Raw genomic sequence first — 23,878 nt, forward strand, 5'->3', positions numbered from 1 at the left:
CTGAGAAAGTGGGCCTAATGGACAGAAGGCACTGTGGTCTTTGTAACTTGGATAGTATGAATTAGGAATTGCTGTCTGTGAACGATGTGAACTAACCAAATGCATTTGGCTTACTAGGCTTTGCAAATGTTATTAGTGAAACCCAGCCCAACTGATTAAAAATTAATGATTTTAGTTTTTGTTTGCGAAATGCCTATAAATCTTAGAAAACAATTCCATGTATATTATTTCACTTTATTAATTCTAAACTATATGCAACTGATAACAAAATCACCATACAACTGGTACATGTAATTTTTTTCCTCATGGCTCAGTTTATTAACAGTATCTTCTGCCACAGTCACCCTTACCCACACCCACCCCCACCGCCCCCACTCCTGGCTTATTTGGCTTTTTTATTTTCCAAAGTATAATACTGCATAAAAGATAAACACATTGATATTTTAAAAACTAACTTATGATGTAATAATCACTACTGAATATTTACTGAGTGAGAACAAAAATCTATTAAGGGAGGCATTTTCATGTTGCTAACTCAACATTAAAGCCAAGAAACTAATTTGCTCTGAGCCTATCTACTGAAGAATTTTTAACAGTATCTTTAAAGCTTAAAGCCTGATAATAAACACAAGAATCACAGCTTCTAATGGAAGTACTGGTACACAAGACTTACTTTTAATTTGGGTATGCAGATATAAAGCTATTTAATATCTTATTTATTTAAAAAATGCTTCCATGAATGCATCTATGAAAGTTTTTAACTCTCAGACTTCACATTATTCACCACCATAGGGGAAGAAATGCTCACAAGTCACTTTAGTAACACAACTCAGTACTCAAATTATCTTGCAATTATTCATCCTAATACTCCAGAAGTACAATCTTGGGATCAAATCACTTGTTCCACAGACCCTGTCATCTCTCCAGGGGGTGGGTCTCCGACTGGAGTTTGTAGGGTTACTTGGATTCAAAGGGAGACCTGTCATCACTGCCCTTGTTCTCACACAACTTCAAAATGTCAAATAGTTTTCTTATTATGGAGTCGGGGTTTATTTATAGGTTTGACACCATGACAGTTGCAAAACTAACAAAATAAAAAAGTTATACTTGATACTGGAAGGATAACAAGAAGTCGTTTAAAGCGCCCTGAAGGGCAAGATGAGAATGTTGCAGGAGTGGCTGGCAGTTTGGGGAGGGAGGTAATGCTGCTATAAAGAGAACCGACCTCTTCTGTTCCCCGAGCTGAGTGAGGTTCAGGTTGTCATGCGAGGCGGGCTAACTGCAACACAAAGCGTGCTCCCAAGCGAGGAGAAAACTCACATCAAACTGAGTGTATTAAGTAAAGTCACTACCTTTATTCCACCTCTTCCTCAACTATTTATCACACAGAAAAAAAGAAACACACAAATCCCAAGAGCACAGCTTTCAAGAAACCTGGCCAGAGCCTGCCTCATGCCCCCTTCCAAACATGGCTCTTCCCCGAGGTGACCACTCTCTTGATTTTAACACAATCTTTATGAGACCTTGTGAAGGCTTTTTGTCCGTGTTTACGGAAAGGTTTTCATGGTATAGCACCCCACTCCACCCCTGCCAACCTCCCAGGACTCAACCCTCCCACCTGGGGCTTGTTAGTGTGGCTGCAGAGACAGGAGGCTGCTATGAGCGGCTCCCTGCGCCTCCACTATGTCTTTGAATGGGTTTGGTAGACTTCTCCAATTATGTGCCACCTCGGTGAACCCAGAAACTTCAGAGGTTAGCAAGCTTGCCTCCTAGAAGAAAAAGGGGACACATGCCAGCCTACCGAGGGACTGAACCAAACCATGCGAAGGAAAATGAATTCTAGGACTTACCACCAGACAGGCGGTCCCAACAGTTTCCATGCCACTGGCTAAAATAAATTCCTGCGTGGGACTAGGACTGAAAGGCAATTTCACAGAGCCATCCATCTTGTTTACAGTCACTTTTGCCATTGTTATTACTTTGGCAAAGGAGTTCTGGACCATTTACTCACTCGATATTCATTTACTGGGCACCTGCCCTGTGCCAGGTCAGGGAGTAAGGTGGGGGTGGGGGAAGACAGAGGTGCCTGGAGTTTCGAATTCTAAGGGAGATGAAAGCTCAGGCTGCTAGAAGAATTGAAGGCAGGCCTCCTACCGGGATGGGGTGGGCAGCAGGACTGGTTCACCAAGTCTTCATGGGGAATCCTGCAGGACCAAAGGAAATCAGCCAGGCGAAAGCATTCTGACAACACACGCCGTGTGTGCAAAGGCCAGGAAACACACATTTAGGAACTCCACAGAAACATTTTTAGAAAGAATGTTGGGGGAATGACTGCAATTCTAGAGAAATCTCTGGGAGGGTAAGACAAGGTTCTTAAAAAACCCAGTGGTTATCCCACTGAAGAGGAATTAGGATATGGTGTGCGGCTGTGGGAAGGTCAGCGGCGATGGAATCAGAGATGTGGGTTGGAACCCCAGCTTAGCCACCTGTTAGCTGTGTGACTTTAAAGAGATCACTCACCTTCTAAGACTCAGTTTTCTAATCTAGAAAAAGGGGAGATTTTCTCTGTTTTCCCAAGGTTGTGTTAAGCACCGAAGACAATATGTATACAATTAACTGGCACCTAGAGGGGCTCAATCAATGATACTGGTTTTTTAGATTAGCCCATTAGACTGGTTTTTTAAGATCCCAAGGGTGCAATGGGTCGAAGACGAAAGAAACAGATTTCCCTTCAACAGAAGGAAGGGCTTTTGAACAGTCAAGGCTATGCAAACAGGAAGGGACTGTGCTGGGGGAGAGGGAGCTCCCTGTCACTAAGGAAGATCAAGCAGAGAAGCTGGATAAGACCCTTAATGAGAAGGCTGCAGAAGGCAGGCTGGCCCTGCAGGGGGTGGGATGGATGAATTTTGAGATTCCAAGACCTGAGATTCTAACTCTGAGATTCTACTATGACTTCTGTCTCAACAGTGCCACGGTTAAATCTCTCTATATTTAAGCCACACTCAAAGAAGCCCTGCTCGAAACTGGATTTCCTTATACAGATTTCCCATGGGAAATAATTCTGAGCAGATACCACATTCTTGGAAAAAAATTAAATGGCCTATCCAAACCATGAAACAGGATAGAAAAATATGATCAGACAAAAACAATACGTAAACCCCAAAATATAGACACTGGAATGTTTTGTAACTGTTTCTACCTAAAATTAAGCTACCAGTCACTTTCCATTTTCCCTCTGAATAGTTCCACTAGGCCTCAGACTGGAAAACAGGATAGAATAAATTTACTCTACAGGGCCATGAATCAAGGTGCATAAACTGTACAAAAATACTATGCTAAAATTTGCCCTCAGGGCACAGACATGCCCATTTGAGTGTCAGTCCATGGTATTTCTATCTTAGGCTCCATCTCCCACCTCTTTTCAGCCAAAAGCAGCAGAAGCCTTCAGAAAAGAAAACAGCTAAAGTCACTTTGAAAGATTTGAGATGTGCTAATCACAGCACATCCCAGCCAAGAAGCTGGAATCTCACGCCGGACCATCCTGCCGGCTCCACTCCTGCCAACGGGTCTGGAGCCAGCGGCGGCTTGGCCAGAGAAACTTATCCGCCAAGTGACCCGGGAAGTTACTACTTCATTTTCATCAGTTTCCCAGCTTAGGGCCCTCTCAGGCTCCGTCCAGGCTTTAAAATCCTCTGCTTGTAAGGTTTTAATCCGAGGGCCATCTCAGGTTATATCAGGTACAGTAACTCAGTGCCTCTAGAAACCAAGATAAAATGTATTTTTATGCAGACTAGTCAGATTTCCAGGGCTTTACGACTCAGTGAGATGGGGCTGGGAAATTAATGAAACAAAGCTGCATTAACTCCAAAAAAGACTTATAAAGGCATGCCAAAATGCTAATCAGAACAACAGCATTTAGGAATAATTACATGCAAATAATCTATCTTGCTGCTGCTGTGGGTGCATTTATTTATTTGTACTGAGGCTTTCCATGTCCTGGGAGCTGGGAAAACAGAGAGAAATACAATCCATTTTTTTATTTCAATGAGCATTCAGCTCAGGGTGGCCAGGGTTCTCAGCAAGCCAGGGACAGCTGGAGGTCTGAAGGAGTAAGCCAGACTTGGGTTCCGGGCTCCTCTCTGCCACTCCCGAGCTGATGGGATGCTGGACAGCTTTCTATTTTCTCATCTGTACACAATTCCAAGGGGCAGTGATCTTGTGCCTGGCCCACAGCAGACCCTTACTCAACACCAGCGACTACAAGTCCTGCCTCCGTGTCACTGCCCTTTCCACCCACCTCACCCTAGTCCCTGGGCCGTTCCCAGGCTTCCTGTGCGAAGGAGCAACTGAGGGTCCTACAGGGCTCCAGAGCTTCCAAACACTTTGGCGCCATTACTGCTGCCTCCAGCTCCACTCATTCTGACAGGGCCCGGGGGGCAGCGGTGGTGTTCCCACTGCATAGACTGCTCAACTAGACTCCAAGAGCCACGCCCGAGCCACACAGTCAGCCTCCAAACGGGATGACAACCCCCGGCTCCGTGTGGGGCACCACACAGCTGCCCATGGGGGTCACTGGCCCACGTGTCTGGGGAGGAAGGTGAATAGGTGGTTCACTAGGAAGAAAAGGCCCCACTTAATCACTGTCATCTCTAATTTACTGACTAAAGGTATGTTCTCATCCCTGAGATAATCTTCATGAACACTCCTAATAGCTCACATGCCAGTAGATTTCCTCTTAGGGAGGAAATGGCCCAGAAAGCCTTTTTTCCCCCTAATTAATTCTACATCAGAAATTTGAGTCATGACTTAGGTATTTATTACCATATCCCCTTAGTTCTAAGATGACACAATTGATTTAACAGGTGTTTCGGAAAATTTTTAAAGAAACAGTACATCCTAAGCATGCTTTGCGAAGGCTGTGCTGACATCAGGAAAGTTAAAACACGGAACAGCTCTCTGAATTGAGGAAATGTAATAAATGACTTCCTCTCACTTTTGCAAAAGGCGTGGGCTGGAATCCATGCACATGACATTTAAAGGCCCTTCCAGCAACACAGGCAGCCACCCCGGGTTAATTATTAGCAAGGGGAGAACAGGAGCAGGCCCCTCATTTCCTGAGGCCAGGCCCTGGATTTGGCCTGGGGCCTTCTCCTACCTCCTGACCAACAGCTCTCTTTCCAGGGTAGTCCTGAGAGTGGCTGGCCAGCCCCAGCCCGTACCCACTGCCTCTGCTCCTGCTTCCAGGAACCTCAGAACTGCAAGGACCTGATGGAGGCCTGGTCCACTGCAGTCCCAGGGAAACTGAACTTCTCAATGAAAACAAGCTCAACCAGCCCTTCACCCACTCACCTTAGGGTAGGGGGCGAGGGGGCAGGGGATGGGGGGAAACATGCAGCTCTAAGCCAAGGATCTCAGGAGGACATCCATGAGGTGGGGTAACATAACCTGGTGGTGGTGGGGAGCGAGGCACGGCAGGGGCCTGGTTTATAGGAGGACCCAGGACAGACTCACAGCATCCATGCCTGGAGGTTCTTATGACCAGCTGTGAGGGTACTTGGCCAGTGAAGAATCTCCCTCCATGGCTGAGAAAAAAAACAAGTTGTCTTTGGCCACCCAAAGGTCACTAACCCTGGAGAGGAAGGAGAGGACGGCCCGGCAGCCTAGCAGCTGTGCAGAGCACACCCTGATGTGCTCCCATCAGAGCGAACAAGCATCGTCTGGGTTGGCGGGTGTTTCATTTAAATGGTACTCATAATGTCTACACAGCCGTACAGCCTGCTGTCTCCCATTATCCCACTATCAAACATTTGTCCAGGCATTGTACTTCTTGTTATGGGTTATAATATTCCACCTAGCGAAACTAAAACGGTAAACAGATGTGTGCTCAGACTTCTAATTAGGAGGTCTCAGAGTTCCGAAAGAGCCCACAGGAAACCCAGAGAGGGAGGAAGGAGCGTGTGACTTCGGGCTGGCACCAATGCCAGGGAAGGGAGGCCCAGGTGAGCCCTGCTTTAGGGCAAAAGCACTAAAGATGCATGACTGCAAGGTGACAAAAGGGGGTCGTTGCCTGGAGGAAACTGGCAAAACGGATGAGCAGGTAATCAATGATGATTTTGCAAAACCACCAGGTTTACTGTCTCCTGTCTTTTCTACCAGGCAGAACAATCTTTCCACCCTGGGAAGGATGGAATTAAAGAGAGGGGAAGGAATCTCTGGGCATCTCCCACCACAGACACTCTACGCCTGCCATCTCATTCGACTCCCACATTAGAGAACCTGGGCGAAGACTGCGACAACTATGCCCGAGGTGACCCTGTGCACAGCAGAACCCAGTCATGTTCCTCCCAGACCCTGGACTAACGGCTCTTTTTTCCTGTTGCAGTAAAACAAGAGGACATACAATTTGCTGTTTTAACCATTTTAAAGTGCCTGATTCAGTGGAATTAATTACATTTCCAATGTTGTGCAACCATCACCACTATTTCCAAAACATTTTCATCACTCCAAACACAAACTCTGTACCCATTGAGCAATAGCTCCTCATTCTCTCCCTCCCCCAACTTCTGGCAACCTCTACTTTCTGTCTCTATGAATTTACCTATTCTAGATACTTCATGTAAGTGGAATTACACAATATTTTTTCCTGTTGTATCTGGCTTATTTCACTCTGCATAAGGTTTTCAAGGTTCCTCCATGTTGTAGTATGCATCAGAACTTCATTCTTATTTAAGGCCAAATAATATTCCATCGTCTGGATAGACCACATTTTGTATATCTCTTCATCTGCTGGACTCTTGGGTTGTTTCTACCTTTTGGCTACTGTGAATACTGCTGCAAAGAGCATCCTTGTATAGGCATCTGTTTGAGTTCATTTTCAATCTTTTGGGTACATACCCAGGAGTGGAACTGCTGGGATGTACGGTAATTATATGTTTAGCTTTTTAAGGAAAGACCAAACTGTTTTCTACCAAGGCTGCACCATTGAAATGTTCCCACCAGCAATGGAAGAAGGCTCCAATTTCTCCACATCTTCACCAATACTTTTTATTCTTTTTTTATGATAGCCATCTCAGTAGCTGTGAAGTGGAAATCAAAACCATAGTGAGGTATTTCCCTAAGGACTAATAATGTTGAGCATCTTTTCATGTGCTTATTGGCCATTCATAGATCTTCAGAGAGATGTCCACTTAAGTCCTCTGCCCATTTTTTAATTGGGTTATCTTAATTTGGATTGCTCAGTTATAGGTGCTCTGTACTATATTCTGAATGTCAAATTTTTATCAGATATGATTAGCAACTATTTTCTTCTATTCTGTGGGATGTCTTCACTTTCTTGATGAGGTCCTTTGATGCACAAAAGCTTTTCATTTTGAGTAAGTCCAATTTATCTACCTTTGTTGTTCATGATTTCACATCATATCCAAGAGCCCATTACTTCCAAGGTCATGAAGATTTACCCATGTATTTTTTCCTAAGAGTTCTACGACTTCAGCTCTTACATCTTAGGTCACTGATTCATTTTGAGTTATTTTTCATATATGGTGTGAGGAGGGGCTGCCCAGGTCTTTCTGGCAGAGTCCCTGCCCACCAAGATCCTTTGGCACAGCTAGCATCACTGCACCAGACCTGGGACTTCATGAAGGCAGCATCTGGATCTTTCAAAAACCACCACTGTGGTGGAGGAAGCTAGCCCAGTGCCTGGCACCCAGTAGATGCTCAGTTATTACCTGTGAGATGGATGGAGGGTTGAGTGGGTGAGGGGTATGCACCATCCCTCTCCTGGTTCTCACCACTACTGCAAGACCACCCCCCAGCTGGCTGAGACTTACTGGTAACAAAGAAATCTGAAAGGTGAAACACAGTAAGAACTAAATGTGTATGAACACAATTACACTTACACACTCCTTTCAGTTAACCTAAAATGACCCAAGATCTAACTAGCGCACTTCACCAATGACAGGGCAGAGGGTCCCAGCCCTGGACAGCTCACCATGTCCTCACCACTCTCCTAGTTTAAGTCCCTCATTGCACAGAGGAGGAAATCAAAGGGCCAGTGGAGGCAGTGACTTCCCAAAGACTGAGTTTCAACTCTCACAGAGGCCTCAGTATCGCCCCCTGCAGATGAGCAACAAAAATGTATGAGGTTAGTCTGAACTGCTCCAAACGGTAGGAGTGGCCCTCTGGCTCCAAAAATTCCTAATCAAAGAAAATGAACTCTGGTTCCTCCATCTCCTGCTCCGTGAGGACCGTCTCCCCAGCCTCCCCATGGAGAACCTCACGGCGCTCAGTCTACACCCTCGCCTGTTCCCAGGCTGAGCCAAGCCCATTCTCACCTCAGGTGTTTGCACCAGTTCCCTCTGCTTCGATCTCCCTTCTCTCACGCATCCTTTACCTGGTGCTCCTTCTCTGCGAGCCTGCCCCAAGCTTACCTTATCAGCGAGGCCTTCCTGGTGACTCCTTAACTCCCTTACTCTACTTTTCTCCTTAGCATTTATCACCACCACATGTACTACATGTTTACTACCTGTCTCTTCCCAATTCCCACATCCCTACCTCGCCTAAAATGGAAATTCTTAAAAGTCAGGGGCTTTGAGTTAACAGCTGTATCCCTACCACATGGAACAGTGCCTGGTGTACATGATGTGCCCAGCTGGTATCTGTGGGATGCATGAAATGAGGACAAGATGGGGGACACCAAGCATTGCAAAGGGGAAGGCAGGCAGCTCCTAATTCCTAGGTGAGCACTGCCTGGACCTGGAGCTACAGAGACCCACAAGTTCACTTCTGGACCAGCAGGGTGTCTCCAGTTCCTAGGGCAGGCAGGACGGGGACGTTGTGTGTGATCAAACGCTCCCACAGGAGTCAGTCAAGCCCGAGATGCTGGCAGCTGTAACTCTGCTGACCTGGCCCTGGAGAATGGAGGCCCTCCCCACAGGCACTTAATAAATGCTTGTGAAATGCACACACGGATGCACAGCTAATGCACAGAGGGCTTACACCTGCACTTTTAGAAGGCTTGTGTCAGCGCTCCTAATAGCATATCATTCCAACAGTGCTAGGAGGTGACTGACTAATTCCATTTCTAGGCACCCACCATCAGCATGTAACCAGACATGAAACAAAGTTTTAGTTGCAAAGATTTTTCTGGCAGCAACACTTGCAACATTGACCATTACAACCAAAAAAGCTGACTTCCAACTTTATAGGGCCAGCTAAGTAAATCACAAAATTGCCACAGGGTGCCCATGAAGGCTTTATAATGACATGGGAAATGTTAGAATATTAAGTAAAAAAGGCAGGGTTTTTTTTTGATACAATAAAGTTGTATCTACAGTATGACCCCAACTATTTAAGATAATTATAAAAGAACACACAAGACCATATAATAATTGCTAGCTTTTGTATCCTTTCAATCTTTCTGTATTTCCTAAATTTTCTATGATGAGCTACAAGTTTGGAGAAAATAAAAAAAGACAGAACTTAAAAAAAAAAGCTGCCACGTGATGCTTTACTGGCCCGGGGTGTGCAACCGCTTACACCTCCACTCCAGCCGCCGCCTCTCCCATTCCTGCGGTCACCTGACCCTGCCACTTCCTCCTCCTCCAGCCTGCACCGGCACCTGGCGGAAGAGCCCGCCCGACCCCGCCACCGCCCGGCCTTCCTAGCCACACCTGCCGCCACTCCTTCCCCAGAAATTCGGCTCCAAGGCCCGGCTGCCCCACCTGACACTCTCCCGGCTCACAGACCTCAGCCCAGGGCTGCACCTCCACTTCCCAGCTCCATGGCTTGAGCAGGGTATTGTATTGACCGCCTGAGACTCCATTTCCAATTCAGGAAAATAAAGTTGACCCCATCTCACAGGGCATCTGAGGTTCAGGGAGCTACGGGCCACCCCACCTCACACTGGGTCCTAACCTTCTCAGGGTTTCCCTAAGCCCCCGAAGCTAAAATTCTTTATCCTCAATCTGCCTAAGCCTGGGCACCTGCACTCTCCCCTGAAAAGAACAGAAGAAAAGCAGGTTTGCTCTTGGATGTTAGATCAACATGACAGTTTATTGGCTGAAACTTCTGTTACCGCTGTTGAACCCTCCACTCCTTCAAAGAAATGCAGCCGGTGTCTCACCCTTCAGGGCTGAGGCCCAAATCCCAATCCCCAGCACCCACCCATCCTGAGTCCCTGTTCTATCTTCTGCAGATGTTCCCAGCATCCTGAGGTCCTGTAATCCCTGACACTGTCTTCCCTCAACCACATCAACACCCTGCAGGCATCCCAGCTCAGCCCGCGGTTCTCCTGCCCTCTTTGTCACAGGGATTTACACATTCCTCCTTCGTGAGCATTCTGCGCTTAGCCTTCTAATGCCTCAGGCATTTAGTGGGCCCTCACTGTGGCCAGGCTCTACCGCATGTGCTCGGGTTCAGAAGTGAACAAGAGGCTGTCTCAGGTCCCTGCTCTCTGTGAACTCACAGGCTAGTCAGAGATGCATGAATAATCAAACAATCACCTTTCCGTGTGCTAAGTGCTATGAAGACAGGTGTGTGCACCACTGGCTGCTGGGGACTTGCCTAGGGTATGACCACAGCTCAACCTGGGATGGATTCTTCTACGGGGATTCTAATGGCAAAGCCAGACCTTGAAGGATGAGGTACTCACCAGGATCAAATCACCCAATACTCCCCCCAGAGCCCTCAGGGGCTCCTACTGCTCCTAGTTCATCATCACCCACAATCGGATTCCAGTGTAACCCATCGTGCGCCAGACCCCAGGGGCACCTGTCCCTCCAAGCCATCTCCACAGAGCTGAGCAGAAAACTGCAGCTGTGTTTGTTTTTTCTATACATTCTCTGTAAGCTGCCCTCCATAAGTCAGATTCTGGACCAATGCCGAAGTGTGGTCTCCAGACTGACGGCACGAGAACCACCTGGGTGCTTGTTAGAAATGCGGACTTGCGGGCCCACCTGGACCTGTGCAGTCCAAGACTCCCGCGGTCACACTGAGTTAGAGGGGCTCTGGCCTTCAGTCCCATTTGCCTTCCCTCAACCTAAAACTGAGGACGGATATCTGCATTAAGTGGGAAACAGTCATTTGGCCAAGACCTAGAAAGGAGGGGGAAGGTCGTAGTGAACAAGTGGGGGACACAGGCAGCGCCCAGACCATGATAGCCTTCAGGGACAGTCTAAAGGGTGTAGACTTATGGGATGACCGGAAGGTAATGAAGTGTTTGGAGCAGGCTGGTCAAAAACAAATATATCCCTCCCTGACAGCCATCCCTTTCCCTCACCCCTGTGAGCCTGATTCTTCACCATTTGGGATGTGTTTCTCTGGCCCTCCTGCCATGGCAAATGCAAGCAGGCTCTCCCAGGTCCACTCAGCTCCACATCCTGCCTGCTTGTCAGCATCCTTCTCCTGAGCGCTCAGCCCTCCCTGACTCCCTCTGCCCTCCCAGGCCAGAGCCCGGTCCTAGGAAACCTCCAGCAGTGGCTCTCTTTCAACCGGCTCCTCCCCAGCAAGGCCTTGACAGTGAGTCATCGAATGGGCCACTTGGCCCTCAGCAAGGTCTGGCTGCCAGGAATCCTCTCCCTCCTCTCCTGTGATTGGCAGCACCTTCCCTGGAAGGGCTCAAGGCCTGAGCTCCCTGTTCAACCCAGGCCTCCCACATCAAACCATCAGTTTCCACAACCATCTCCTCCTAGAGGAAGACCCGAGACTCCTTCCCCTTCAGCCAACAGCCTGAGTTGTTACTGAATGAGAGACGGTCTCTGCCCTGGAGAGGCTCCCAAGGTGGAGCCCTGACCCTGAGCGAGTACCTTTAAAGGGATTAATATTTGCATGATCCCCACCACCACCGCCCCCTGACCCTCCATATACTTGTGCATCTGGAGCTATTTGGTAATTCTTAAGAAACTGAAGCTTTAGTCTTTGAACATGTCCTTCAGCAGCAAATAATTATTACAACAGCAAATCTGCCTTCGTGATTGAAAAATTTTAAGATCTACTTTTCATGAAACAGAAAGCATGAAAATTATAATGCAAAGTTTAAAAATTCTTGCATTATTTATAGACTGAAAATATGTCAGGAGAACTTTTATCTGTGGAACACAGATCTATTTTAGAGTCTGGCTACTCAACGTGTGGTCTGTGGACCACAGTCTCAACACCACGTGGGAGCGTGTTAGAAATGCAGACTGTAGGGCCCACCCCAGGCCCCTAGAATCAGAATCTGCATTGTAACACTAGAGCTTGGGACTCCCTGGCTTAGAGTGTAGGTTTCACAGGGCTGCGGCACAGTGGGGAGAGCAAGGCCAGCTGGAGCCAGGTTACACAGAACTCGCCGAGAACAAGGTGATCGCCTGCGCTTTGGTAGGGAGCATCTGCTGGCAGCGATGTGAAGGAGGTACGGGTGTTAGGTACGGGCCATTTCCTGGGCACAGGAGGCAGAAGTAGAGGTAATGGGAGGAGCAGAGGAGTGAACCCAGTTTTATAGGGGGTGGAAAGGAGGGGCAGGCTGGAGCAGGGATCTCTGAGGTATGATGGGCAGGACTGTTCAGCACAGGGGTGGGGGAGAGTGAAGGGCTACCCTGGGGTCTCTAAGCTGGAAAACTGTGTCACATACAGAAAGCACATTTTAAGGAAGGTGCTGAACTCCATTTGGAGATGCAGAAGAGGGACCTGGGGACACCTGGGGAGGTGTTCAGATGTAATATACCTGGGACCAAAACTGCCCGAACATGACCAGGCTGCAGACACAGACGGACCTGTGAGTGCCTGATGATAGGACCAGGTGAGCCCACCCAGGAAGGCCTGCAAGACAGTAAGAGCAGAGGATATAGGGAACAAACAGCAGAGGGTAAAGCAAGGCAGGTGGGAGAGGGAGCCGCACCACAGAGGCCCCGGGATGAGGCAGGGCCAACCCGTCACCCACAGAGACATGAGAACCGGCCACTGGTCTGGACCAGCACACAGTCTCTGGCCATCACAGCAAGGGCAGTGTTGGTCGGGGGCAGGTGGGGAAGCCTGGGATGGCAGGCACAGGCTGCAGGGGTTGACAATGCTGAGACTGCACAACAAATGCCTCAACATCCTGTTTGAGACCACAGGCCCCCTTTAGTTAAAGCTATGTCTTTCCACACACCCACATTCACAGCAGCAGCATGGTGTGCAGTAGTCAAAAGGTGGATGTAATCTAAGTGTCCATCCACAGGGGAATGGATAAACAAAATGTGGTATACACATTCAACAGAATATTGCTCAGCCTTAAAAAGGAAATGGTGACATATGTGACATGGACGACCTTTGAGGATCTTATGCTAAGTGAAATCAACTAGCCACCAAATGACAATTCCAAATGTATGATTCCACTTGTATGAGATCCCTAGAGTATATAAGGCAAATTCAGAGATACAAGGTAGAATGGTGGTTGCCAGAGTCTGAGGGGAGGGGGGAACAGGGAATTAGCATTTAATTGGAAAAGAGTTTCAGTTTTGCAAGAGGCAGCAAGCTCTGGGGATACGTGCTTGTGATGGTAGCACACCAATGTGACTGTTCTTAACACAACTGATCGGTGCACTTAAAAATGGTTAAGATGGTAAATAAATGTTATGTGCGTCTTAACACAATTTTTTAAAATTACATCTTTCATTATAGGTATAGAAAATCTGAACTCCTGGAATTGGAACAGTGTGTCTGTGTTAAGAGAAGTGAGAGCAAATCTTTTCAGTGACTGCAGACTATTCCTCCAGCAGACTTGGCAGTAGAAGGGAAGGGAGAATTGGGCAGTGACCTCAAGGTGAGGCCAGGCCTTTTTCCCAAGTGACGGGATGACAAATGTAATGAGAGGTAAGCCTTAGCCAGATGACATAATTCATTTTCTCAGACTGGAGGAAAGGGGCCAGAAAATGAAGAAGATAGCTCCACCAGATGGCGTGAGCATCTCAGGGCCACAGGTGGTGGGGTCCTCTGGAGAAGTTAGGGTACCTGGGGAGCATGCAACAGTCAGGTTCGCTGGTGTGGGAGTAACAAGGGAGGATGGAGAGCTGGCTGGGCAGCAGGGAGGGCCCAGCTGGCTGCAAAGTGCAGAGCACACTGTATGAAACTACGGCTAAGCCTGGGGCAGTGGCCCCCAAAGGATGGTCCCTGCCCTCCAGATCAGCAGCATCGCCTGGGAACTTGTTAGAAATCCAAGTTTTTAAGCCCCACCCAAGAGTCTGTTTCAGACCCAGTGGCTGAGAAACTCGGGGTATGGAGGGGAGTGACTAGCAGCCTGTGTTTTAACAGATGAATCTGATTTGCTTAAGTTTGAGAAACTCTAGTACAGAATATAGAAATTTAATGGAAGGTAAGTATCACCTTTTATATATAAAAATGAAAAAAAACCCAGCCTACAACATCTACATAAAAGAGCAAGCAATGCAGAACTGCCTCACTGCCAATACAACTGAGTTCTATAGTTATAGCCAAGTCCATCGAATACACTGCCTGAGATGAGATCTAGAATACACACCCAAATCTTGGGGCTGGAAACATGGCTCAGTCCCTGCTCTGCAACTGACTACCTGTGTGCTCTGGAGCATGCCACATCCCTTTCAGGGCCTCAGTATCCGCATCTGGAAAAGGGTTTTCTGAGGTGCCTTCCAGGTCTGATGCTGTATGATTCTGTCCTGTATAAAGTGACCTCAAGCTAAATGCTGTTACACAGTTGTGCCTTGGAAGGTAAAAGAAAATTCTTATCCAGTAAAACATAATATCACAGTTAACAGGAAAACCTTTCCAAAGTTCAGTAAGTCCTAGTATTCTGCATTCCAAGAACTAGACTACTCCTTCACTAACTGGTTTTTCCATTAAGGCCACTGATGTCTCATGCTGTAAAAATACTATACTGCACTGGACCGAGTTCATGAAGTCCCCACCATTGGGCTGCCCCAGAAAGCACGCTAGACCTTTGCACTTACATCCTCCCATACTCCTTAATCCAGGAAGGCAGGGGATGTACTTTTTGCTAGGCAGCAAATGAGTTAAAAACTGTACTACCCAGACTATGGTGCCTGCCCTCTTTGACTGGAGTGTCTGGGGAGGCGTGGGGGGTCACTGTAAGCCTAGGCTTCCTGATAAATAGTCCTGTATTGATCTTGTTACGAGGATTCCCAGATATTGGTTTCCTGCCCAGTTTCTCCGCATCCAAGTCCCTGTCCCCACCTACTGGTGATCCAGTGCTCATCCTCTTGTGCAGGGGTCCCCAATGCCACCTGCTTCCCTCCCTCTGCCAATGGCCAGTGACTTGGTTCTGATCTCAGAACTAGGGCTGTGAGAGGGATGAGGGTGTTCATGTGGGAGGAACAGGGAGAAGTGTGAGGAGAGAAAAAGATGATAATGTGCAGGCCGACTCTGGTCCTCTGCCCCACATCATTCACACATCCTGGCACTTAAATTCCATTAGAATTTGGTCAATGGTAGGCACATCTGGCTTGTTGGTCCTCCTTGTGCATCTACCAGAGACCCATCCCTCCTCCTCCATCCAGCCTGGGTATGTAAGTGATGTTACAGGCTCTCCAAGTCCCTGTGCAGGAAGGAGCAGGTGAGCAGAGGACTGAAACAAGCCGGTGTCGCAGGAACAAAGCTGGGGAGAGGCACACCAAGGGAGGTGCGACCGCAGAGGGGACTGAAGCCCTAAACATGGGCCTGGCAGACAAGGAGATTAGTTTTGTCCTTATTCAGGTAGAGCATGTCTGTGCTGGTGAGTTTTATGGGCTGATACCCCAGGCACTGATCTCCAACTTCAAGGTCACATCTGGGAAGGGTGACCACACATCCTCACTTGCCTAGGGCAGTTCCAGTTCAGACTTGATTAGATGCAATTATTAACAGCCCCCCTCCACTATTATTCTCAGTTTGGATGATAACATTCTAGCTGCCTTACTCTTAGACCCTTAAGCCTGCTAAGTTAGAGTCGCAGTTAGAGAAGGCTGCTTGGTGTTGGGAGGGACCTCTAGGCTATGTCTGGCCCCTCATCAAATGTTCCATTCTCCTCTCCAGCATCCCTGCCAAGCCATCACCTGGCATCTGCTTGAATACCTGCAGGGCCAGCCAGCTCACTATCCTCTAAGGAGCCCCTCTTTTGTGGGGAAGGCTGTGTTATAGAAATAGCAGGATTCAAATCTATATCCAGTATGACTGCAATTAAAGAATAATACCCTTCAGCATGGAAAGAAGCAGGAGTGGGCAAACTAGAAAGCCTGCTGACTTTTCTTCTCCCACTTTCTCCCATCTATGATCTCTTCATTCAACAAATATTGACTGAGTGCATCTGACTGTGGCACTAAGGACACAATGGTGAGTTCAAACAGACTCAAACTGAGGGGCATTCTACAAAATAATTGGCCTGTACTCTCCAAAAATGTCAAGGTCATAATGGGCAACAGCAGGCCGAGGACAGTTTCAGCTTCAAGGTGACTGAAGAGACATGCCAACTACATGCAACACATGATCTGGGGGTTTCTTTGCTACAAAGGACACTATCAAGACAACTGGTAGAAACTGAGTAAGGTGTACAGGTAACAGTATTGTATCAATACTGATTTTTTTTTTTGCAGATACTAGTTAAAAAAAATTTTTTTTAATACTGATGTATGTATATTAAATGCACAAATCTTAGTGTACAGAATATTGATTTCTTGATTCTAAAAACTGTACTGTAATTATATAGGAAATTATCATTGTTTCTAAGGAAATACACTTAAGTATTATGAAGGGAAAGGGAGAGTCTATAAATGATCCTCAAATGGTTCAGGGAAAACACATATACATAGAGAGCAGGATAAAAGACCTGTGATAAAGTGGTAACATTTGGAGAATCTGGGTGAAGGGTATATGGCAGTTCTTTGTTCTATTCTTGGAACTTTTCTATAAGTCTGAATTAGGTCAAAATAAAAAGTTAAAAGAAAAAAAAAGTTTCAGGGAATTTTGTTTTAAAAAAAGAAAGGAAGACCCCAATTTTAGAGCTCACAGTGTACCTGGGGAGACAGGTTTTAATACAAATAATTACAGTAATAAACCATAAAACTGTAACTGTGAAAGTGCTGTAAAGAGAGATGGGGCAGCACAAGTGCCTATAGAAGGCAGTTTTACCCAAGCCAGGAAGGCGAGAGAAGGCATCTGCAATCCTGGAGCTAAGACCCAAAGTGTGAGTCACCTGGGGAGAAGGAGGCAAGGTCCCAGGCTCTCGCAGCTCCTGCTGGCACATGAGGCAGGGCTGGAAAAAGCATGGAGACCGAAGCATACACCCTGGGGCCTGTGGGAAATGCCAATGTTACTTTTGTCTTTTGCTCTGAGAGCAATAGCAAGTGTTTTTGAAAGACTCTCCCAGCTGCAGAGTAGAGGGCAGGCTAGCAGGTGAGAGGGTACGTGGGGCCCACCGCAGTGGGGGTGGTCACGACAGGTGGCTCCGGGAAAGGCATCATGAATGATCTTCCTTCTGCTCCCTGACATGTTAGTTCCTACGACAACCACATATGAACTGGATGACCGGACCAGGGGAGGGAGCTCTGGGAGCTAGGTGGCAGGACCTGGGCTCAGGCTGCCGTCATCCTCTCTCCAGGCCTCACATCTCTCACCAGTGCGTAGGGTCAAGGGACAGCTGATGAACTGGCTGCTGCCTCTCTCACCAAGAACATCAGGTCTAGAATGAGGCTGACTCACCTCATTCTACAGGGGCCTGTAGTACAGGGGCCAAGTCTTCACACTTGACTTCCAAAGTCAGATCAGTCTTTCATCAACATAGCATCCAGCTGGCCATGGCCCCTTTCTGGTCCTGGATTCTGACCCTTGGAATGTGCCTTGAGCCCCGAGAGCTAGGACCTGTGGCCCTGCCCTAGGAGGGGTCATTGCTTACCGCAGTGACTCTCAGCCCTGAACGCTGAACAACACCCTTGTCTCGGGGGTCAGGAGCCTAAGCACAGAGGGGACCCCCTTTCTGTGCCTAGTTCTGCCTTAGTGGGTTTTCATTCATTAGCTCCTTTAAAATGGTCAAGTTAAAGGAAATAGGTTCTATTATTATCCTCATTTTACAGTTAAAAGATTTGTCTAGGGACAGGCTTGTGTTCAAATGCTGACTGTCCTACTTACAAGCACTGTGCTCTTCAGGCAGTCACTTCATCTCTCCAAGCCTCAGTTTTTTTCCATCCTACCTGTAAACTGGGGCTGGTAGGAATTAGCAAGATCCTGGGGCTAGAAGCTACTATTTACTCCCTTTTGAGGCTCCAATAGGCTCAGGACAGTAAATTCACTCCAAACTACACATTGCTTAAATATTTACTAGAAGCTTGTGTATCCTGGCAGTAAATCATGGGACCTGAATTTTCCAGGACTATCCCAATTTCAAATCCTCTGTCCTAACTTTCCACATAAACCATCAAAATGTCTCAAAAATTCCACTCTCTCAGTATCCAAACAACACCTCCCATGTCTCCTCCTGTACAAAGCAGCAGCACATTCTTTTTCAGACTACAGATTCCAGTCTTTGGTTCAGAAAATGTAGTCAACGGAGCCCTGCTGACTCCTAAAGGAAACGGGGTCGGGGAGAAAAATCTGTGGCAGTCAGCCCTCCATCACAACTCTCACACTCGGCTGTTTCCCAGCACATCGGTATAACCGCAGCCAGAAGTAGTACTGTGATCAGAGCATCACCCCAGAGGGACTCCAGCTAGGTAGATGAGCTCTGCTCCCACTACCAACTGAGTGGTCGGCACCCGGGAAGGCAGCACAGCCATAGGGTTGCTACAAGGATGAAATGAATGAGTTAATATTTGGAATGCACTCAGAACGGTGCCTGGCAGTCAGTAAGTGCCATATTAATGTTTAATAACTAAAACCAGAGGAATCTCTGGCAAAGTACTCCTGCCTCAAAAACAACCCAGAGACATCGCTCTTATCTGGGGTAAACAAGAATGGGCAGTAATCCTGGGTTGAGTGAGCCAGGTCCCTTACAGAGATGGGGAAATACCCTAAGAAATACTTCTTGCTAATGCAAGAAGTGGGTCCTGCATTAGTCAAGATCAGGAGGCTGGACCTGGGGAAGAGTCGCCACTCCTGAAATACTACAAGGGCTTTTTGTGCCTTTGCATCTGTTTTTTTCTGCCCCCTGAATACCATCTTTTCCTACCTTGAAGGCTGAATTCAAGGCTACTACTCCCTGTGGTGTTTCCTGATGCCTGTCAGAATGAATGGCTTGCCCCCTCCTACACACACACACACTCTGCCTTCCCAACTCCATTTGAATCCTTCCAAGACAAGGGCTCAATGCTCCTCTCTGTAACCCTAGGGCCTGATACATAGTATAGGCTCAACAAAAGTCTGAAGTTGAAGTTTAATATGTGCTCTCAGCTGGTCTTCACCTGCAGGCAGAAGGTGCCTTTCAGGTACACACACAACTAGAAGCTACACAGACGCAAGACTCCATGACTAGATCAGGTTTCAGCCAGGGGCCTACTAAGCACCCGGTCAGGCAGATGAAAGAAGACACCTGTGAGATGCAGCACTTACAGCCACCGGTACCCGGATCCAGACCGCAGCAGTGTGGACACAAACTAAGTTCTGTCCTGCCTCTATTGGAGTGGGCAGAAGAGCCCAAGCTTGGGAAGAAACACTAGCAGGAGGCCCCACCCCCACCAGCCCACCGACTCCAAAACAAGTGAGAGAGCCTTAGGCATTCCAGCCCCTACAAAAGACCCTGGGAAGAGATGAAGAGGGATCACCCTGCTTCCCAGGAACCACCTTCCACTGGGAGAAAGGGGAGCACTAGGATATGCTCAACAGGCACTCTCCGAGGTACAAAGGGAAGAACCTCTATCGCTGGAGCCCTCCCACAAACCTGGTGGCTGCAGGGAGGTAGGGTGCCATTTTTTCTTGCTCCCTCCAGTCTCCAAAGCTGAGCCCCTCTGGTGGGTTATGTCTGTTCTAGAAAATGGAATCCCTTGTGTGCCTGGATCTGAGTTCAGCAGGCCACCATTCCTCTCCCTTGCTCCTGGCCCCACATTACCTTTGCTAGCTCAGTTTCCTTATCTGCAAGAGGAGGAGGGGAACAACACTGAAATTAACTAATATATGTGGAACCTCCCAGTTCACGATCAACAATCAAGGAGATGGTCTCAATGCCCTGAAACCAATTACTAGCCTGGAGCTTGAGCTTGTTCCACACGCTTGACTGAGAATGTTAAAAGCTACCAGAATACCATTCTCTACAAAAGGTGGAAAGCGGGGCTCAGAGACAGGAGTGATGAGGCGGTGTGAGATCCTGAATTTGACACTGTGTTAACTTAGGTTCTCCTGCCGCGTCCCTGAGGACCTGCCCTTTCCTTGCAGGGAAGTTCCCCCAGGCACACTGGGTTCGCTGGGTCCACTGGCCCACTCTGCATCCCCACCCAACACTGCATCTGCCACACAGAAGCAGCTCAATAAATGCTTGCTTAATGGAATGCCTCTGTCACTCCAAATGCCTTCAGTAACTTGACCTTTTACATTCCCCAGCTAACATCTAATTTGCATGTAAGAGTCTGTTTTAGGAAATGGCAAATCACCAGGGACAATTCACGATCAATACAGAGTATCAGACACATATTATTCTACTCTAATTCTCTACAAATTGGTATTCCATTAACTGTATGTGGGATTTATGGAAGCTCACTATAAACTAAAATATTTAACTAGAACGACCAACTCTCTGTCAGATAATAGCTTACTGTTGTTAATTTTCAACTAGCCAATCTCAGGAAGGTTTCAGCTTTCCATCTATGTTACATCTCGATTGAATCACCAGGAAAGTCATCTATTTGAAAGTCTCTGTACCTTAAAGGACAGCTTGATGCAGAGGAAAAAGACCCATGGGTCTGCCCAACAAGAAGGCATTTTTGATTGGTGTAACCGTGGAAGAGAAATTGCTATGGGCATCTACTAGGTAGAGACTAGGAATGCCGCTAATCATCCTGCAAGGCACAGAACACGCCCCACAACAAAAAATGACCCGACCCCAAATGTTAGCAGTGCCCAGTGAAGAAACCCTGATCTAGGTAATTCGTGGGAAGCTGGCTTTGAAAGCTTTATGGAGCAGAAATCTTAACCAGGCTTTACTTTCTCCCGTCATCTCCTGAAACATTTGCAAGATGGATCATCTTGCAAAACAGCTCTTTTGGAAGTACAGCTGAACTGCCAACTTCTGGAGTTTCTGAATGTATAATACTGCTTCTAAAGAAGATGCTCTCTGATTACAATTCAGCTAAATTGCTTTTCCAAAGCCTTTGACTTCAGTAGTTCTCCCGGGCACAGAGACAGAGTCTGTCACTCCTTCACTAGGCCCTGAAGATGCTTTCGTAATTCTAATTTCCTGGTGAAATGGGAGCCACGAGGGTCTCTAAACGAATTAAATTCACATCACGCCAACTGTTCCCTTGCTTTGTGCTGGGCTCGGTGCCAAACACCTCCACATAATTTATCCCACTTAATCCACCCAACAACTCAGTGAGGTGGGCATTATTACCGGCTGTTTGCAGGAAAGGAAACTGAGGATCAGAGAGGTCAAACAATTTGCCCAAGGTCACCAGCTGGCCAAGGGGGAAACCAACTCTTCGGACGGAGGTCTCCAGTTTCCAAGTCACAAGCTCTTTCCACCACCTCGGAAAACCCAGGTGTCAAGTTGTCTCAACTTCTCATAAATTTTTAAGGCAACCTCAACTTCTCAGTAAGTTTAGGTTGCCGAAAATGGGAATTTCCGGGGAACTGGGCGTTCTCACATACAATCCCCCCTGCAGCTGTCTCACCGCAGGTACCTGATAAATCATTCCATATCGCCTGCGGAACGGGGAGGATTTATTGGCGCTGGAGCTCGTGCCAGGCCCAGGAAATGCCATCTTTGAAAGCCGAGCGGCGGATTCGTCCAGAAGTGGAGAAGGTCTGGCCGCCGCACTTGGCCTGCACCCCGTGAGCTGTGCGCCCCCTCTGCGGCCGCAGTCCCGACGGCGCTAGGCCCTCGGGGTCGCCAGCCGCATCCGCCCCAGCCCGGGTCGGAACGCACGCCCACGCCCCACCGCCGCCGCCGCCGCCGCCGCCGCGTCCCGGCCGCCAGTCCCGACCGAGTCCCACCCCGCCTGGCTTGTCCCTCCCGCTCCCGGGGCCGGCCCCGCCAGGTGAGCGCTACCGGGCGCCCCCTCCCCGCCCCGACGTGGCTCCGGGACCCCGCGGCCGCCGAGTCCGCCAGCCCACCCGCGCGTTCGCCGCGCGCCTGCGGACGGGTGGGGGCGGGGCGGCTCCGAGCGCGACGTGGGGCCATGGTAACCCCGCGCCCTGTCCCCGGCTCGCTGGGGTCGCGGCGGCCCGTACCTGCAGCATCCGGGGGCGCGGGGCGCCCAGGTAGGTCGCGCGTGCGGGCGGCGCGGAAGCTCGCTCGCGGCGCGACCTGGCCGCCGTCTGAGCATGCCCAGTGCCGCCCGCGGGCGGCTCCCGCCGGCCGGGCTGGCCGCGACGGGCCCGCGCGCCGGGCGGGAGGCGGGGGGCCAGGCCGCCCTACGGGGTGCCCCCGCCCCCGTCCCCGCCGGGGGCTAGCGCACTGGGACGCGCCTCCCAGGGCCACCGGCGCGCTCCTACCGAGCTCCGGACCGCCCGGAGGCCCCTCGCGCATGCACGCAGGCATTCGTTCCATAACCAATTATTGGGCACCCACTGTGTGCCCGGCGCTCAGTGATTTTTATGCCCAGGAATATCAAGCAGCGGGCCCTCAACAAATCTTTGAAATGAGGAGCCCTGCCCAGCTGGGATCCTGCTGACTCCCAGTCCAGTGCTCATTCCATTCCGGTTTAAACCTTCTTCCAAAGATTTATGCCCCGCCGCACCTGATCTGTGCTCCTGCTTTCCCCTTCTACCTTACCTCACACCTGCCTTCCCCATGAACGCCCTTCTGTCCATTAAATACTCAGAACTTGGCCAGCCTCAGGACATTTGCACATGCCTCTACCCGCCTATATGGGACGTCTTTGCCCAGCTTTTCACGTGGTTGGCACCTTCTTGGTGCATATGTCCTCCTCCTCGAAGAGGCCTTCACTGACCATCCTACTAAATTAGCCCCGTTCCTGGACACTTTCCTTGTTGTCACTTGATTTTCTTCATATTTATCACAATTTACCCATTAATTCATTCAACAAATAATTATTGATCACGTACTCTGGTTCTTTATGCGTGGTGAATAGGCAAAAATCCTGCCTCCTGTTGGAGGGGAGGAGAGGTAGACAACAGACAATAAACATGCAAGTAAGTAAGCTATATAGTATATTAGAAGGTGGTAAATTCTAAAAGGGAAAAAGAACAGAGAACAGAGTAAGGAGACCTGAGGTGGAGGTGGTCAGTTGGGGCCTTTGAGTGACATTGAGAAGGTGACATTTCAGCCAGGCAGATAAATGGGGGAAGAGCATTCCTGGCCGATGGAACAGCCAGTGCAAAGACCCTAAGGAGCAGGACTGCTTAGGCATAGCAAGAAGGCAGAGTAGCAGATGGGATCAGCCGCTGATTTTTCCGCTGATTTGCTTACTTATTGTGCATTCACCTTGGAAACTTCATCTCTTGAGCTGTGTAGACCTGCCTGTTTTCACTGCAGTGTCTCAGCCCTTACAACAGCACCGGCACACAGTAGGTGCTCACAAACCGTTTGCTGAATAAATAAATACGTGAATCATGGCTGTAACTAACCAGTACGAACCCAGGTGCTCGAGGTCCAGTGGGCTGGTCGGCCCAGAGCCACCTGGCGGCCGCCGGCCACATCTGGTACCTTACTTCGGCCCTTATTCCCGCGTCGCTTGTCCCGGGGCAGCGCCACCGCAGCGGGCGCCGCCCGAGCGTCGCGTCAGGG

General features: G+C 48.7%; 1 protein-coding gene across 5 annotated transcripts in view; it reads right to left on the reverse strand.

Annotated features, from left to right (window-relative positions):
- The window catches only part of PTPN3 (protein tyrosine phosphatase non-receptor type 3), a 119,620-nt gene that overhangs the window by 69,651 nt on the left and 26,091 nt on the right, over window positions 1–23,878 (reverse strand). For 2 of the 5 annotated variants that reach the window (XM_036903330.2, XM_036903328.2), the window contains exon 1: window positions 22,360–22,510. The exons of 1 other annotated variant lie outside the window; for it this stretch is intronic. The gene's annotated coding sequence lies outside the window, so the exon portion shown is untranslated. Of the gene's footprint in view, window positions 1–7,990; window positions 8,016–21,809; window positions 21,951–22,359; window positions 22,511–23,878 lie in introns of those variants that run through there. 2 more of the 5 variants (XM_036903333.2, XM_036903334.2) reach the window with 2 other exon arrangements.

Source organism: Manis pentadactyla, chromosome 3, assembly GCF_030020395.1.
Source record: "Manis pentadactyla isolate mManPen7 chromosome 3, mManPen7.hap1, whole genome shotgun sequence".
Classification (NCBI taxonomy): Eukaryota; Metazoa; Chordata; class Mammalia; order Pholidota; family Manidae; genus Manis; species Manis pentadactyla.